Below are 18,207 nucleotides of genomic sequence, written 5' to 3'. Positions count from 1 at the left end.
ATATTGCCCCATCCAATTACACTGTTCCTCTCTCTAAGGCCATAATCTAAACACAACATATCTAACGGACCCCAAAACATATTTTGAGTTTTGAAAAACTAATCAAAAGAAGAGAATGTAAGCTTCCTACTCCTCATATCAAAGGAGTTGTGCCCCATTTCATTTTGAGTGCCTAAAACAGGCAAACATGAACATTTTTAAATAAACATCAATTCATGTGAAATTGTCCATCATGACTGATTATAATAGAACTCGTCACAAATGTTTTGGCACCCTGAAATGGGGGGAATATGTATAAAAAGTGCTGCAATTTCTATGTAGTGCAACCAAAATGAATATAATTTATGCTATTTAATAAAAGCTGAAAATCTGCACTGTTAACCACATGTGAATTGTTTGATTACAAATCTAAAATTGTGGAGTACAGAGCCAAATAAAGAAAAAGAAAAATTTTTTATCAAGATTTATAGAGCTCACTGCATACTATTGCAAAGCCCAAGATTATGTATAGTTCCCTTAGACACTTAAAGAATTGTCTCAAAACTTGCTGGCTTCACAATATATGAAAATACACTTCAAGTGACATGAAAGCAGCAATTAACACAGACCTGTGGCTGATAATATAATTTGGGACTGACTTATGAGGTGTTCATCAGCGCAAAACAATTAATAAATAATAAAATAAAAATGGATATTGTTTGGAGGAAGTGACAAACTGTCAGTTATCACGACAGCAGAACTGCTACTCACTGGAGTTTTGCACAATTCTTTGCAAACTCTAGAGACTAGAGTGCGTGAAAATCTCAGCCGATCAGCAGTTTCTGAGATACTCAAACCACCCTGTCTGCCACCAACGATTACTTAGTGACGAAGTCACTTAGATCACATTTTTTCCCCCATTCTGATGGTTCATGTGAACATTACCAGAAGCTCCTGACCCATATCTACATGATTGCATGCATTGCACTGCTGCAATAAGTATGTGTAATAAAGTCAAAATGTTCCTAATAAAGTGCTCAGTGGGCGTATATTGTATGCAGTCTCTAAGGATGTGGACAGTGACAGATTTTGTAGTTTTGACTCAAAAGCTGACAGACTGCACTTTTGCACGCAGGCACGCACACACACTGCACAGACACCACAGACTAGGCAGCTAATGGCCCTCTATCATTTCAAAACATAAGAAAAAATATTTAAAAAATTTGCTTTGAGACTGATTTTGCTAACAAAATACAATTTCATTAAAAAATATTTTACTTTGAATAGTAGTTTTGGCAAATTGGCAAAATGTAATGCTTCAGCTGTCTGTCAATGGGACAGAAAATATGATCGTAGAGGTCATAGGCATTTACCTGACTCATTGAGAGTTCTGATGACAGCTTCACCCACCCATTCAGGCTAAAATGTGCCCCCTGGTGTAAGTTCCATTTTTACAAGGGAACAACTGCGGGAGGAGAGCCAGTGTCCAGGCGTAATACTCAAGGTGAGTGAGCTGAGCTCTCTCATTCCCCTTTAAGTGGACAGATGACTTAACATGGGATACTACACTTAAGGAGAGTGCTTATACCTTTGAGGTACGTGGATTGAATTACTCCCCACTACAAAGACGCCAAAATTGGCGGAACCATGATGAAACGTAACCTATTGATGAAAATTATATTCGCAAAGGACACGAACAGGACGCATACGATTTAGCCAAGTACTTGTCATTTGTAGAAATAAACAGTAGAACTCCATTGTCCGACAGAGTTTGCACAATTTCGTTTCCTTTCTTCGTCTTATTCATTTACATGCTTTTTTTTTTCTTTAAAAATATTATAATGTGATCGTCTTGTGTAGCTACAGCACAACAGTCAACCCAAAGGTAAGATATCTAACTACTTGCAATGACTCGTAGGTTATGGCTAAAATACTGATTAATAGTTTTGACGAACAGCCAAGACACAGAATGTCTGCTTGCACGCCTTAGTATAATCGATGAACATGTACATGCCATTTCTGCTCAATGGACGCATACGCAATCACTAAAAGTTTGACAATCAGTTCTATAAATCAGTTAATGAGTCGTATTCTGGTTTGACATTGATATGATGCAGATGTGGCAGGGAAATACAGGGATACATCTTGAATTAGCTTATTTCGTCATGCGTTAGGCTATTGCTATATGCAAACAAATATATAGGCTACATTTAGGTTACAATAATCATATTCTAAAGTGAATGCAAGATGTATATTTTGTCTTCAATAAATTGTGTTTTCAAAGCGGGTCACGAAAAAATGTAATTCGAAAAGACACTAAATAACCTAAATTGTCCACAGCAAATCTTACTGTTGGAATGTATTGACCCCGTTGAAAGACCTGAGTGTATTCAGCAAATTTATTTGAGGGATAGCGTATCACCTCACAGTGAAGTCTCGGGTTCATTCCAGATCACCCGCACTACACCTCCTACAGGGATACATTCAATATGTCCTTAGCTTGGCTTATAATGTATGTACGTGTTCATCATTACAGCCAATATAGGTTCCACGCAGGATAAAGGGTTTTCACAAAACAATGTCATTCTCATTTCTCCTTAACGTATGAAGAGGATTCAGTCATGCCAAGCATGTACAATAAAAACTTGTATTGATTTATTGGTCTGCTTCCCATTCAGTATTGGTGAAAAGAATATGGCTTTCTATTCTGTTTATTAATCACATACCTAATATTATTGCATTTTGTGGTGTGTCTCTTCTGGTACATGATTACAGTATGTTTCCTCCAAGTACATGTTTCGCCATATGAACATCTATGACTTTCAGGCATCTCACATGATTTTTTGTGTAACTACCTGTAATGCAATATCATGTTACCACCCACCCAACATTGCATGTTCTCTACCCCCAGTGAGTTATAATGTAAGATCCAACACATTATACCAGTGGTGCTCAATTGACAATTTGTGTAAAAAAGGGCAATTTATTGAACTTGTCTGTAATTATCTCCTTCCAAGCTATTGATATGCTACAGAGTAGATGTATTTAATGCAAAGTGGTTTTGCATACCATTGCATGTGTTATTGCATCCAATAAAAGTTGTCTAGCATAAAAGTTACTGGGCCTTGTGTTAACATGAATAGAGATATGCACATACGAGAGCATGTCATATTCATTCATTCATTGAAATGGAGACTGTAATGTGTTCCAATTGCTTACCTCATGTTTGGGTAGTTTTGTTTGGAGGCAACCAATTGCATCTATTTTGCAAGACTCTCATTTATTCATGTCTTTCCAATCACAGCACTACATTTTTACAAAACGTCCCCATGCAGTAAGGGTATACTCAATGGAGCCATTAAACCAAAACCTTCAGACCTGTCCATGCCTTTATAAATCACATACAAATAAATTAATATACTTTGTTACATAAAAATGGAGCAGTCACGAAAATTACATAAATCACATAAAAAATGAAAAAACAAGTACAAATATACTGTGTCAGTGTCAATATATCTTTAAAAATAATTTATGTGACTATAGATTCATCATGTTCGGGTCAATACAAATCTGAAAGTAGCTACAACTGTATGGCAGGAAGGATGGCAATGTAATTGTAGAGCAGTGTAATCCTAGCTGCTATTTGTATTAGATTTATATTTATTTCGGTTGGCCAGCTTATAGCCATAGTCCTAATCCACAGCAAACATCCATTGTCTCCCTTAGTTGGCATGAAATGCAAATAAAATTTGACTGAGCAGTTTGGAGAGCCAACTTTACTATTTAACATTAGTTTTTTTTCCATTTGGCAAGCAATTCTGTCCAGAATGGCTTTCATGACATTTAACAGCAAATGGCAACAAGCTCAAACAAAAGGGCAGCAACAAAGTAAACAGCAACACAATACACATGTGGACAAAATTGTTGGTACCCCTCTGTTAATGAAAGGCAAACCCACAATGGTCACTGAAACAACTTGAAACTGACAACAGTAATAGTAAATAAAAATTTACTGAAAATTAACCAATGAAAATCAGACATTGCTTTTGAATTGTGGTTCAACAGAATCATTTTAAAAAACAAACTAATGAAACAGGCCTGGACAAAAATGATGATGAAAATGATGGTACCCTTAACTTAATATTTTGTTGCACAACCTTTTGAGGCAATCACTGCAATCAAACTATTTCTGTAACTGTCAATGAGACTTCTGCACCTGTCAACAGGTATTTTGGCCCACTCCTCGTGAGCAAGCTGCTCCAGTTGTCTCAGGTTTGAAGGGTGGCTTCTCCAGGCGGAATGTTTCAGCTTCCACAGATGTTCAATAGGATTTAGATCAGGGCTCATAGAAGGCCACTTCAGAATAGTCCAATGTTTTGCTCTTAGCCATTCTTGGGTGTTTTTAGCTGTGTGTTTTGGGTCATTATTCTGTTGGAAGACCCATGACCTGCGACTGAGACCAAGCTTTCTAGGCAGCACATTTCTCTCCAGAATGCCTGATAGTCTTGAGATTTCATTGTACCCTGCACAGATTCAAGACACCCTGTGCCAGATGCAGCAAAGCAGCCCCAGAACATAACCGGGCCTCCTCCACGTTTCACAGTAGGGACAGTGTTCTTTTCTTGGTATGCTTCATTTTTGCGTCTGTGAGCATAGAGTTGATGTGCCTTGCCAAAAAGCTCCAGTTTTGTCTCATCTGTCCAAAGGACATTCTCCCAGAAGCTTTGTGGCTTGTCAATATGCATTTTGGCAAATTCCAGTCTCGCTTTTTTATGATTTGAAACAGTGGTGTCCTCCTTGGTCGTCTCCCATGAAGTCCACTTTGGCTCAAATAACGACGGATGGTGCAATCTGACACTGATGTACCTTGACCTTGGAGTTCACCTTTAATTTCTTTGGAGGTTGTTCTGGGCTCTTTGGTTACCATTCGTATTATCCGTCTCTTCAATTTGTCATCAATTTTCCTCTTGCAGCCATGTCCAGGGAGGTTGGCTACAGTCCCGTGGACCTTAAACTTCTGAATAATATGTGCAACTGTAGTCACAGGAACATCAAGCTGCTTGGAGATGGTCTTATAGCCTTTACCTTTAACATGCTTGTCTATAATTTTCTTTCTAATCTCCTCAGACAACTCTCTCCTTCGCTTTCTGTGGTCCTTGTTCAGTGTGGTACACACCATGTCACCAAACAGCACAGTGACTACTTGTCACCCTTTAAATAGGCAGACTGATTACAAGTTTGAAGACACCTGTGATGCTAATTAGAGGACACACCTTAGTTTAACATGTCCCTATGGTCAAATTATTTTCAATCTTTTCTAGGGGTACCATCATTTTTGTCCAGGCCTGTTTCATTAGTTTGTTTTTTTAATGATTCTGTTGAACCACAATTCAAAAGCAATGTCTCATTTTCATTGGTTAATTTTCAGTAAATTTTTATTTACTATTACTTTTGTCCGTTTCAAGTTATTTCAGTGACCATTGTGGGTTTTTCTTTCATTAACAGAGGGGTACCAACAATTTTGTCCACGTGTGTAAATAATTAGTACAAAACTGATCACGCTCAGCATGTACAAATGTGAATGTAATGAGATTGTAAGTGCATCAGTACTTGACACAGTATTCTCAGTGTCCTAAATAATGTTACTGTAAAGCAGCATTAATAATAAAAAATTAAAAAAAACAATTTGACATAATCAGTGTGAGTTAAACTTTCCTCAAAGGTTAAAATTAGATTTGACTTCTGATTAACTACTAACAAATTAGTGTGGTAAAACCACATTTAAACATCTGAGATTAAATTTTATAGAGTGGTACAGTGTGACTGATATTAGTTTAATAATCTGATTCTTTACCATGTAGAAATTCTTTACTATGTAGAGTAATAACTACAGTTTCATTTTTTTATTAGTATTTTATTTTGAAATAAAAATAAAAATTATACTGTAGTTATTACTCTACACAGTAAAAACGAAAAAAAACCTAAGGATATTGATTATTGACAAACGACCTGTTGTATTTCTATTCCTGTTATTAGTGTAGTTCATTTAAAGGATTGACATGGTGCTTGAATGTGACACTTGCCAGTTGTGCTTTTTTATTATTCAGTCATTTAAATGTATTTTAAATCTTATTTTTCTCAGCTTAAAATTCCCACTTGAAAAATTCACCAAAACAGTCTGGGCATGGTAATGAGAACTGTCAATTAGCTATGATTAACAGACCGTGCCCCCCCCCCCCCCCCCCCCCCCCCCCCGTTTCACACATTGTTGTTTGTTACCGTAGCTACCTCCATGATAGGCGCTCATCTTGGGAGACTGGATTTTCAGATCTAGCTAACGTAGTATATCAACTATTGATAGCTAAGGTAAGGATGCTGACTTATCCAATAATAATTTTTGCTAGCTAGCCAGCCAAGTTAAGATAAAAGCACAACTATAACATCCTTATGAAAGCAAATTATCTAGCTAACGTTATCGATTACGCCACCTTATGAAAGCAGACTAGCTAGCTAGCTAAATTAATATAACCAGAAATAGTTGAATAGTCCTTAAAAGGCACTCTAATATAAGTGAACCTAACGTTAGTCACATATTTGCATTGTCTTGCATGTAGGCCAGCAGCACAAACTGTGTGGATAGGGGAGTGGTTATCCTCGTGTGATGCACTACGAGGAGAACATTCTCAACCAGTTGAAAATAGGATGATACATTTAATATGCCCACTTCTCCAAAACTAAAGAACGGAGATATTTAATACTTTCATTCTGTTTCTTCAATGCCCTCTTGCGCAAATACCATATACAAACCTAGAAAATGTGTCCAACCACCATGGTAATCCTTTAAGTTGGCAAAATGATTATGGTTGGGTCATTAGTCTGCACTCTCCAGGGTCCAAATAACTGGGGCCAATAAGTGCCTCTACCAACCTAGCATGTCTTCTGCTGAAACATATCCTCAGCTGAAACATATAGTAGTATAGTATGGACTGATCTAACTTGCTTTTGAAATCTAAATGCTGATGAAACACAAACTAATGACAGTACAGTCCTGAAACGTTAAAATTCTGGCTCCAGACAATGACAGTACCATCTTTGTTGTTAAGTATTTGTCACCGTCTCCCTTCTCTGAACGTAGCTATTTCTGTTTGCCATGTTGCCACTTTAATCAGCTGCTCTGTTGTGCGTCCAACAGACAGGCCAGTTTATTGTCTTTATCTATACTTTACTGGAAAATTGTATTTAACAGAATAAAATACTGTCTCTTCATTGTCCTTTCCCACCAGTCAATTTGAGACTGCAAATGATCAACAAGGGCACTTACAGTATATTTCATTTCACTCCCAAGCAAGGAGACAGAATACTGTCTTCTCCATGAGAATTTCATTACATTAAGTGCACTCGACAAGCTCATATTCAATTCTTGAAGGAAAATCCACAGATAAAGGAGGTGTACTTCAATCACTGCTTCAATATATTGACAGGAAATTACAACCTCTTGATTTGTGGGTCTCGATTGTTACACTTTTTTGCGACTTTTTATGTCAAGAAACCGTACTTCATTTCTGACATCTGTCTTTATGAAGTGGGTTCTTATTTAGGTTCATTTATAGGAATTGAAAGTCCATTTGACATTTTTTAAAGTTTATGTTCGACTGTGAGCTGCACAATTCAGAAAACAGCAACAGTAAATTCCAAATTCCTTGCATAAAGGCAATGTTTTCCAAAGTCAAATCTGTCAGCTCTGCCCCACTATGCGAAATAAATGTACAATGGAGGTACATTTCTAAATGTACACTTGAATTCAGCAACCTAATTAGAAGCCTATAGATTCAACTCTGTCTTAATATGACAAATAACTCAATTTGAGCTGGGTAAAATGGGAAAAGTTAACGGCTTGGATTGTAGTTGCAGTGGGAATAAACAGTATCATACACAGTGGTCCCCCTGGACCGAGGATGAGACACTACTAAACTGCAGAGTACCACCTGTTCAAGCATTTGTACTTTTAGGTACTTTTTCATACCTTTTTTCTGAGAGTGCAGAGTACTGTGTAGAGCTACCTTCAACAAAACAAGCCTCATGCAAGAAGATGAAAGAAAGGGTTACAATGATATGCAGGTAACAAAATTAAACTGAAATGCAACAGTTCTGTGCACCAACTGTTAATGCAAAATCTCCATGTGCTAATTTCCCCATGGAAGTATAAAAGTTTAGTTTTAATTAAAACACAAAAGAAAGAACAACAGGATGTCTGGGGCAGTATCTGCTTCTCATTATCACTGTGTGAGTGTGTTCCCCTTGGGGCTGTGTTGCCCTTCTGTTAAATGCTTAACGATTTTTGGAGAAAAGGTTTCAACTGATTGTATCCATCCATCCATCCATCGTCACCCGCTTATCCGGAGTCGGGTCGCGGGGGCAGTAGGCAAAGCCGGGTATTCCAGGCGTCCCTCTCCCCAGCAACGCATTCTAGCTCCTCCTGGGGGATCCCGAGGCGTTCCCTGGCCAGGAGAGATATATAATCTCTCCAGCGGGCTCTGGGTCTCCCTCGGGGTCTCCGCCCAGTTGGACGAGCCCGGAAAACCTCCAAAGGGAGGCGCCCGGGAGGCATCCTGATAAGATGCCCGAACCACCTCAATTGGCTCCTTTCGACGCGAAGGAGCAGCGGCTCTACTCCGAGCTCCCTCCGGATGTCCGAGCTCCTCACCCTATCTCTAAGGCTGAGCCCGGCCACCCTACGGAGGAAGCTCATTTCGGCCGCTTGTATACGCGATCTCGTTCTTTCGGTCACTACCCAAAGCTCGTGACCATAGGTGAGGGTTGGGACGTAGATCGACCAGTAAATCGAGAGCTTCGCCTTCCGGCTCAGCTCCTTCTTCACCACAACGGTCCGGTGCAACGCCCGCATTACTGCTGACGCTGCACCGATCCGCCTGTCGATCTCACGCTCCCTTCTACCCTCACTCGTGAACAAGACCCCGAGATACTTGAACTCCTTCACTTGGGGCAAAGACTCGTTCCCAACCCGGAGGGAGCAATCCACCGTTTTCCGGCAGAGAACCATGGCCTCGGACTTGGAGGTGCTGACTCTCATCCCGGCCGCTTCACACTCGGCTGCAAACCGCTCCAGTGCGTGCTGAAGGTCACGGTCCGATGAAGCCAGCAGAACCACATCATCCGCAAAAAGCAGAGATGCGATTCTGAGGTCACCAAACCGGACACTCTCCTGACCTCGGCTGCGCCTTGAGATCCTGTCCATGAATACCACAAACAGGACCGGTGACAAGGGGCAACCTTGGCGGAGTCCAACACCCACCGGAAACGTGCTTGACTTTGTGCCGAGAATGCGGACACAGCTCTCACTTTGGTTATACAGGGACCTGATGGCTCGTAACAACGGCCCCGGTACCCCATACTCCCGCAGTACACCCCACAGGGTTCCCCGGGGGACACGGTCGAAAGCCTTCTCCAAGTCCACAAAGCACATGTGGACTGGATGGGCAAACTCCCATGACCCCGCCAGCAACCCTGCCAAGGTAAAGAGCTGGTCCACTGTTCCACGGCCAGGACGGAAGCCACATTGCTCCTCCTGAATCCGAGGTTCGACCGTTGGTCGGAGCCTCCTTTCCAGTACCCTAGAGTAAGCTTTCCCAGGGAGGCTGAGGAGTGTGATACCCCGGTAATTGGAGCACACCCTCCGATCCCCCTTCTTGAAAATGGGGACCACCACCCCGGTCTGCCACTCTACAGGTACTGTCCCCGATCTCCACGCGACACTGAAGAGGCGTGTCAGCCAAGACAGCCCAACAATGTCCAGAGCCTTCAGCATCTCAGGGCGAATCTCATCTACACCCGGCGACTTGCCACTGAGGAGCTTTTTGACTACCTCAGCAACTTCCGCCAGGGATATAGGTGCAGATTCCTCCGAGTCTTCAGGCTCTGCCTCTTCCACAGAGGACGTGTTGTTCGGGTTCAGGAGCTCCTCGAAGTGCTCTTTCCACCGCCCGACAATATCCCCAGTCCGGGTCAGCAGTTCTCCTCCCCTGCTGATTGTATGCCATTATTAAATTCAATTTTCAATTCAATTTTATTTGTATAGCGATTTTTACAATACAAGATTGTCACAAAGCAGTTTTACAAAGAACCCAGGCCTGAGACCCCCTCAGAGCAAGCCTAGGGCGACAGTGTGTCTGTATTCATTTATCATCCTGACCTGTGCGATTTAAGATCTGACTTAACTGGCATGATTCTAATGTATGAACCTGATTACAAATATGATACATTTGTGTAATCAGTGGCCTATTGATGGCAACCTGCAACCAATGTCAAGCGCAATTGAGGAAAAAACGCTATGGGCCCGAATGTGTTGGTATGTCCCACGAGATCGGCCATCCCAAGATAGATAACCTCATCTTGAAAATTTTGAAAAAGCAACGAAAATCTGCATAGCGGTAATTTGCGGATGATCTGGAGCCTTGTAACTTTGTGTTTTTAGAACGATTTCATACTGAATTTACTTATATGAAGTTGTTGTTGTTGCTGTCTATGATGAAATCCACTAGCATAGAATTAGTAGTATTCCAAAAATTCCATTTAGCGGGACTTCCATTTAGGCTGTCACTTTGATCAAAAATTACAGTTTGAATATGTACATTTTAAATACATATTAGTTTGAATACTATGGACCAGATTTATGTACATGAATCTCACAGCACAAAATGCGGCCTGACGAAGGCCTGACAAGGGTATGTTGGTGTGGTCACAGTTTGCCTTAAATTAACGTCTTATTTACGAAGGCTACAGTTGTATCGACTACCAAGTAAAACTATATTCAGCGCAGAACAAAAGGTGTACATATTCCAGCTGTGGAAGCTAGTGTGGTTTGAAATGTGAGAAGTAACGTTGCAATAAGCTTGAATATTGCCGGGATAGAATGGGAATGTTGTTTGGGTTCCAATACTTTTATTTCTCCCAGAAGCTTAATTATTTGTACGGCTGTGTGTTTGTCACAGAAGTAGCAGTCCCTTTCATTCCCTGTTTCTTTTCTCTGATTGTTTTTGAGGATAACTAGTCAAAAGAAACACAGGTTCTTTCTGCAATGGACGAAAGTGATTAACACCCTCCTCAGCTCCTTCCCTGAGGATGGCACCCCACTCATTCTCCTTGGAGACTTCAACATCCACCTTGAAGCCTCCCAGGCTGCTTCCTTCCTACCACTACTCCACTCCTTCGACCTCTCTCTGCAACATTCTCCTCCAACCCACAAGGTGGGCAATGTCCTAGACATTAGATGTCTTCGTGAGGAACTGCTCATGCTCCAATTTCACGGTTACCCCTCTGCATACATCTGATCACCACTTCATCTCATTCTCCTTCTTTCTCCTCATGCCCCCCTCCTCCCACCCACACTTCCTCAGCCCGCTATAACCTCCACTCCCTCTCAGCCTCTTCCTTTGCCACCACTGTCACCGCCTCTCTCCCCCCTCTTGAATCCGTCTCCAAACTTTCCACTGACTCTGCATCTGCCACCCTCCTTTCATCTCTCTCCCCTTTGACTCTCTCAGCGCCTTGTCTCAAAGCCACCTCGCACATCCCCTCCCAGTCCTTGGATATCTGACACCCTACGTATCTTCAGGGCCAGCCTCCGCGCGGAAGTGGGGAAAATCCAGAGACTCATCAGACCTCACAACCTAACAGTCTCTCCTGGCGGCATTCTCTTCTGCTGTCACTGCCGCCGAGGTAAAATACTATCAAACACAAATTCACAACTCCACTTCTAACCCCCGGAAGCTGTTCTCTATTTTTTCCTCACTCCTCAGCACACCGCCTGCTCCACCTCCTTCGCTGCTTTGCTGATTTTTTAGATGAGAAGGTCACAGACATCCGCAAATCCTTGCAACCACCACCCCCGTCTCTGTGCCCCTCCCCCCCTAGGCCCATCTCTTCCTTTTCCACTTTCTCTCCCCTTCAGATGTTTCTCAACTCCTGCTCTCCCACCGCCCTACAACCTGTGCCCTTGACCCTATCCCTTCTTCTCTCCTCCAGACTATTACACCTGACATTCTCCCATTTGTCACCTCCCTTGTGAACTCCTCCCTGTCTTCTGGTTGTTTTCTATCATCCTCCAAGAGGGCCCACATCACCCCGCTGCAAAAAAAAAACCCCTCCATCATCCTGAACTACCGCCCGGTATCTCTTCTTCCTTTTCTATCTAAAACAATAGAACAAGCTGCTTCTAGTCAGCTTTCTTCTTTCTTTTCCAAGAACAACCTGCTAGACCCCCATCAGTCTGGCTTCAGATCTGGCCACTTTATAGAGTCCGCACTCCTCTCCGTCAGTGAATCACTCCATGCTGCACAAGCAGCCTCCCTCTCCTCTGTCCTCATTCTTCTAGATCTCTCTGCTGCCTTTGACACTGTGGATCACTCCATCCTCCTGTCCTCACTGTCAGCAACGGGGATCTGTGGCATAGCCCTGAACTGGATTGAGTCCTCTGGTCGCTCCTTCCAGGTTGCATAGGCTGGTGCAGTATTGACACCTCAGCCCCTTGCCACAGGAGTTCCCCAGGGCTCAGTCCTAGGCCTGCTTCTTTTCTCTCTATACACTCGTTCCCTTGGCCCTTTTATCACTGCACATGGTCTATTCTACCTCTGCTATCCGGACAATACCCAACTCTTCATCTCATTCCCAGAATCTGATACACAGGTTTCAGCCTGTATCTCTGCTTGCCTGAGTGACATCCAGAGTTGGATGGACAACCACCATCTAAAGCTCAACCCAGGTAAGACTGAAATGACATTCATTCCTGCTATTGCCTCTCCCATAGGGGATACCTCACTGACGCCATCACCCTGTGCAAGGAACCTCGGCGTGGTGATGGACAGCAGACTGTCCCTCTACAAGAACATTGTGGTGGTGACCCAGTCATGCAGGTTCTTCCTATACAACATCTGGAGAATCTGCACCTTTCTCACCCCCCTACTCGACCCAGCTCCTGGTCCAAGCGATGGTTTTGTCCCGCCTGGACTACTGCAACTCTCTCTTGGCTACCCTCCCAGCGTCCGCCATCCGACCCCTCCAAGAATGCAGCAGCTCATCTGGTTTTCAACCTTCCCAAACACTCGCATGTCACCCCCCTGCTTACTTCCCTCCACTGGCTGCCTGTAATGGCTCGCATCAAATTCAAAACATTGGTGCTAGCCTTCCAAGCAGTTAAGGGGTCTGCCCTAGCTTACCTCCAAAAAATCATCAGACCCTACACCCCTGCCAGACCTCTTCATTCTGCCGCCACAGGCCGCTTTGCGCCTCCCCCTCTCGGAAATTCCACCTCCCGCTCATGACTACTGTCTGTTCTGGCTCCACGGTGGTGGAACAAACTCCCCGTGGAGGTCAGAACAGTAGAATCTCTTGCCAACTTCAAGCGCAAACTGAAGACGCATGTCTTCAAGCTGCACCTCTCCCTGTCGCTCCCTACCTCCCTGTAAACCTTAATTGTTGTCTTTCTGTGATATTTACCTGTGTATTAGGATGTTTAGTTTCGTAAGCAGTGTTTGTCTAGGTAAGTTGGGTCTGACTCAAGAGTAACATACAAGAACCCACGCTGGTCTGCGCAGAACAATACATATGAACAGTTCCTCAAATAATCCCGAAACAGACTGAGACCTTCTCCAAATGAATCCCCTTTTTATCCTGTTTCTCTAACTCCTCTTATTGTGGAGCTTAAAGTCAATTCCTCCCACTGGCTTACATCACCTTTCTCAGTACCTTTCCAATACATTATTGTATTCTTGGGTCTGCCCAAATTTTCTACCAGTCTTCTACACGTCCAAAAATCTAATTTAATATTCGTTAAGCCTGCATGTTCCTTTCTTTCTCATGATGTTTTTCTAACACAGGAACATACAGAAATACATTTAAATAGTGCCAAGATACATTTTAAAGTATTTAAATCAATACATTGAATTTGCACATGAACTTTAGTAAATTCAGATTCAGCCACATAATGTTGGCGCCCTTTATTTGCGCGATCCGCCCTTAAATGCATGTGCATTAAGGACATAAGCGCGTCTTACGGTGACTCGCCTAGATCACGCTTATACTGCAGTTCCAGCCCTGTGCGCCAGTTTGATACATACAATGCATGTTTCCTGGGCAGAATGTGTCATATGTGCACCTGAAAATCAGTGCAAAGGGCTTAGTAAATCTGGCCCTCAAACTTAGTGAATATTTTTTACAATAATTATATCGTCAGAAATGTCCATTAGAGGGCCAAAAACACCATAAACAAGTGTGGTCTCCCAATTTACATTAACATTAAGATACATTAACAGAATATCCAAATGTAAGAATCATGAACATAATAGTGTCCATGCACACATTATTAAGCACTGTCCTAAGCAGCTCTCCAACCATGTGTGTCAACATTCCATCCATATAATGCTATTAGCTGAGGATAAAGCAATTATAACAGTAATAATATAGTTAGCCTGTGATAACTGAAGGCAGAAAGTTTGCTGGAGACCTACTGTTATCGTTTTAAGGTTATTTAGAAGTTTTATCTGCTAAAGCAATGGAGACGGCATCGTAAACGTGCATTTACACTAGGTTAAATATGCGAGTTTGGAGTTGTCCGGAAGTGGTGTGAATATCCAATAGCCCGGACTTCTATATGGGAGATCTTTGTTGCTGTTTGTGTATTTATCTCGCTTCCAGTGTGGGTCTCCCGCACTGGCAGTGGAGCCGTGAAGCATATTGTAGTTGTGAGGTGTCAATATTGTCAATATGGCTTTTCACTGAGTCTAAATGCACAGTGTTTGGAGGTCGCCCCTCTCATTGGAGAGCTCTGTGACTCTTGGTGGCCCAGGGTTCTGTGTTTGATATCCTCATGGCATCTTGTGTGTTTATCTGACTCCCTCATAAGTCTCCTGTACTGTCAGTGGAGCCAAGAAGGGAGCGTCCTTGATGAATGTGTTATTTCCTGGTTTTTATGGAGTCAAGTAGCGTACATGGGTGTTGGATTTCGCCCCTCTGAGTTGACAGCCTCGCAAACTCCTGATAGCTGGGGTTCTGGGTCTGAAGACTCCCTTTACTGTCCATGTGCACTTTGTACAAACCTCAGTCAGTCCACCCACGGTTTGCAAGGATGTTCAACGCACCACCATCTTTGTTTAAATAATGGTTTTGCTATGTTTTGTCAGAGCTGAACGGGACCCTGGTCTTCGTTGTTACTTTGCACTTAATTGATCAATGAGAGCAGTAAATTACACACTTAACTCTCCTCACCTTGTTTCTTTGGTCTGAATTGGTTGCTGATTGTTTGGTGAAAACAAAAACCAGCATACCCTGTGGCTCTCCAGGACCAGGGCTGCCAACCCCTGGTCTAACAGATCATCCCCTTACTAACCATACATACTACAATATGTATCTGAAAATATATTATTTCATACTTCAGCCTCTCCCAAACACTGTTATTTGTAATAGTTATATTTTGTGAACAATTTGGCTAATTAAGTATATGAGATGAAGTTTAGAAAATAATAAGCACTGCATACTGCCTGCAGCAAATACATTTGACACTCTTATCTTAGATAGTTGTTCTTCATTCCTGGTAAAATTGCAGAGACTGGGAGAATTTAATTTTAATGTATATTCACAATTTCCATATTCCCCTGAGGTTGACGTGCATACTGTCAAAATAACAGAAGTAAAGGCGGCACAATTTCTTGTCATTATTGTCTCTCCCTTGACCAAATTAAAAAAAAAAAATTCTGGGGAAACTTCAAAAGCACCAGGAAAAGTGTGTGTGTGTTTTTTTTTAAGGGTAAGCACCAGGGGCCTCAGGCATAAATAGGTCGGATGGCCAGTTTTGACTGTAAATTGTGCCTATGCTGAAATCCACGACAACATTTCGATTTATAAACTTGAAATTATTGTGCAACTCTATGTACCTTTAAACCTGGTTCAGGCCATCTGTACATTCCTTGTGGCTATTATGTGTAGCCTATGAGTGGGATGGTGTAAATGTATCAGTTGAGTTGTTTAAAAGTGATACAGCAATATGTGAATAATACAGACAAAATAAAAAACAACATGAAGGCTTAAATGCCATGAATATGGGTTGTATTAACATCCACAAACACAGTACACAATAAAATGGCAGCTCTTGAAACATAGGCGAACATTCACATTAATTGAGCATATTATAATAGGCCGATTGGGTTAAACCAACCGAAGTAGCAAAATATGAATAGCTAGACTGGACGACAAAGTAGCATGTACAAGTTGCAAATATGATAAATAATATGCTAATTGCTTCATAGTTAAATGCTGACTCATAATAAACATGACTATAAAAACCAATGTGTGAACTATTCTTAGCCTATTCAAGGAAACATGGCTGTGCTAGCGCTACTGGAAGGCCTTGCGAATGGAGCGATACACAGTGAGCACGTTTTTAGGGACCGTTCAGATTTCTTTGTCAATGAGGATGAATGGCTAGTGAGCTGATACTGCTTACTAAGAGCCATCCTCCTTGACGTCTGCAATGAATGAATGGTCCCAAAACTGCAGAGACAAACTCACTGCAACCATGCCATACCTGTACCTGTGTAAGTCCTCTTCTCTCTTGCGACCGGGACCTTCCATAGGGAACTTGCCGATCGGTCTGGCATATCACAGCTCTCATTAAGCTGCATCATGCCTGCGGTCCTCATTCGTTTGGCTCCACAATCTATTCGGTTTCCCTCCACCCTTGCTGCACAGAAGGCATCAAAAGGGATTTTGCCACTCTTGGACTGCCAAACGTCACTGGGGCAATAGACTGCACACATGTTGCCATACAGTCGCCATCAGTGAACCAGTCCAGTAATGTAAATCGTAAAAACATTCACTCAATTAATGTGCGAATCATTTGCGATGCCCGTATGGAACTGCTGAATGTGGTTGCCTGATGGCCAGGATCCACCCACGATTCTTTTGTTCTGCAAAACAGTAGCGTGGGAAATCATCTTGTGCTGCAATGAACAGCTGGCTCCTTGGTGAGTACTGGATATATTTGGTAATATTTTAAGTGTTTATGAAACCTAATCAATAGATCTAACATGCACATATCCCTCTCCCAGGTGATCGGGGCTATCCCCTAAAAAAACGTGGCTTCTCATTCCACTGAACAATCACCATACAGTGCAAGAGACGCGCTAGAACACCCTGCATGGTTGTGCAAGGTCCGTTGTGGAGCGTGTAATTGGTGTACTAAAGGGTAAATGGCTTTGCCTGGATGCAGCTGGTGGGAGACTGCCAGCAAAAGTGTACGAAATTATATTGGCCTGTTGTGTGCTCCACAATGTGGCCTTGAGCCATGGGTTTGTGCTACCGCCAGACAACATGCGACCTGATGAGTCACCACATTGCAACCAATGCAGCCACTGTTGGAATGAGGCTACAATTAATAATGCAACAGGTAAGGTACATTTGTACAGCATTCATGCATGAAATTAGACTTCAATGAAAACAAAAAGCTAGTTTGTAGGTTAAGTTTTACGAAAAATGTTGCCAATTTGGGACATGCAGTCAACGAGGGGCCAGCAGTGAGGTGTTGCTGTTCACCAACACCTTATGGATCTCTCCGAGCTCTGCAACGACACATGCAATTGATTGTTATATGCCTGTGCTGTTATTACAGGAGCGCATCGGTGAGCACTCTCCCATGTCTGCGGCACATCGGCCTGTTCGATCTCTCTGGTGTCACCCAGCGCAGCATCTCCCTGGATCCAAATCGGTACGCCCCAGCAGATGATCCCCTAGATACCGGTGTCCCAGATGCCACAGCAATTTCATCTGCAAATAAAATTTATTTAAACCAAATATGATGTGTCATGTTTTTTCCATCATAATTGTATACATTTGACCATTTGACATTTGTTACCTGTACAGTTTAGTCCAGTGGAAAACTTACTTTCAGGCAACGTGTTTGTCTCATGCCATCCAGTTTTGAATTGCAGATGATTGCAGAAAAACGTTGGTCCAGGGGAGAGGCATAGGACTCCCCACATCCCCCGCCTGTGGCCCTCACATTTGTCCTGTGAGTGGCAATTCGCTTCTTTGAGAACATTTTCATATCGGAAATGTTTTTTGACATTTTGGCCTGCACCTGTCAACAGCACACAAAAAAAAATCCGCCATGTTTCCTTATGTTTTCATATGTTGCTACTGCAATTATTTAGCATAGTTTTA

The 18,207-nt window shown here is 42.3% G+C and overlaps 1 protein-coding gene across 2 annotated transcripts in view; it reads left to right on the top strand.

Annotated features, from left to right (window-relative positions):
* Positions 1 to 1,457: 1,457 nt before the first annotated feature.
* LOC133137717 (5-hydroxytryptamine receptor 1E-like) overlaps positions 1,458 to 18,207 on the top strand; it is a 38,308-nt gene continuing 21,558 nt past the window's right edge. The window contains exon 1 of one of the 2 annotated variants that reach the window (XM_061256051.1): positions 1,458 to 1,574. The gene's annotated coding sequence lies outside the window, so the exon portion shown is untranslated. The remainder of the gene's footprint in view (positions 1,575 to 18,207) is intronic. The other variant, XM_061256057.1, reaches the window with a different exon arrangement.

Source organism: Conger conger, chromosome 1 (assembly GCF_963514075.1).
Source record: "Conger conger chromosome 1, fConCon1.1, whole genome shotgun sequence".
Lineage (NCBI taxonomy): Eukaryota > Metazoa > Chordata > Actinopteri > Anguilliformes > Congridae > Conger > Conger conger.
The sequence above is the reverse complement of the archived record's forward strand: the minus strand, read 5'-3'. Positions and strand labels throughout refer to the sequence as shown.